This window comes from Carlito syrichta, unplaced genomic scaffold (assembly GCF_000164805.1).
Source record: "Carlito syrichta isolate Samal-C Ts95f unplaced genomic scaffold, Tarsius_syrichta-2.0.1 Scaffold153629, whole genome shotgun sequence".
Classification (NCBI taxonomy): domain Eukaryota; kingdom Metazoa; phylum Chordata; class Mammalia; order Primates; family Tarsiidae; genus Carlito; species Carlito syrichta.
The window spans coordinates 21,488-22,408 of record NW_007097725.1 but is presented as its reverse complement, the minus strand read 5'-3'; the positions used below and the strand labels follow the sequence as shown (position 1 = coordinate 22,408).

At 71.1% G+C, this 921-nt stretch overlaps 1 protein-coding gene across 3 annotated transcripts in view; it reads right to left on the bottom strand.

The window, feature by feature from the left end:
* Window positions 1-921, bottom strand: part of BDNF (brain derived neurotrophic factor) — a 52,696-nt gene that overhangs the window by 30,621 nt on the left and 21,154 nt on the right. The window contains exon 1 of one of the 3 annotated variants that reach the window (XM_021708949.1): window positions 851-912. The exons of the other annotated variants lie outside the window; for them this stretch is intronic. The gene's annotated coding sequence lies outside the window, so the exon portion shown is untranslated. Of the gene's footprint in view, window positions 1-850; window positions 913-921 lie in introns of those variants that run through there. 3 annotated transcript variants of the gene reach the window in all.

Below are 921 nucleotides of genomic sequence, written 5' to 3'. Positions count from 1 at the left end.
CGAGGCTGCTTCCCTTTGGGGACGCCCCCCTCCGTGATCCCCCCTCCCCTTGCACACAGGCCTAAAGCCCCCGACCCTCGGCGACGTCTTCCCAGGCGTGAGTCACCCATTCCTCATCCCCAAGGTCCCACCCGAGGCGGAATCCCCCGTGCATCCCACCCACCCCCGAAAGCCAAAACTTTCGCGTCCCCCGACGGGGCTCCAGGACGGGGCGCAGGAGGGGCGGAGGCGAGGAGATGACCCGCCTTGGCGTCTCGCAGACCCTTTCGGGTCCCCGCGGGAGGAACGTCCCAAGTTTTCCAAGCTACGCTGGCCTTGGACTTGCAAGTCCGCTTTGGTCTCAACTCCAGGGTAGCAGGTGACCGCGTGAAGCGCGGCCAGAGGGGATGCGGGTCGGGGGCGCAAGAACCGTCCCCCTCCGCAAGTCGGCGCGGGGTCCGCCCAGTCCACGGGAAGGATCCGCACCCCAACCCCAACAACCTCCGGCCTCGGGTCCTGGCCCCGGCAGCCCCGGCGCCCCTCCTCTCGCTCTCTCTCTCCCTCTCTCTCTCTCTCCCTCTCCACCCCTCCCGGGCGGGGGAGGGTTTCGGGGGATCCCCTGGGCGCCGTCTCCGCTTCCACCGCGCCTCCCCTCGGCCTTCCCGGAGTCTCTCTCTCCGGGGACGCCGGTCGCCCCTCCGGGTCGTGGCATGGGGGAAGAGAGCGCGCGGGAGCGTCTCCAACCCTCCCTTCTCCCGCAGGGGAGGCGGGAGGAAGCCTGGCCTCTTCCCGCAACTTTGGGGGTCCCCCGCCAACTTTTCCCCGCGGACAGGCGGCTCCCGCCTGAGCCCCGCGCCCGGCGCCGGCCTACCTCGGGGTCCACACCAAGCTCGCGGGTCCCCGGCGGCGGAGTCACATCGTCGTCCCGATCCTGGCCCCGGC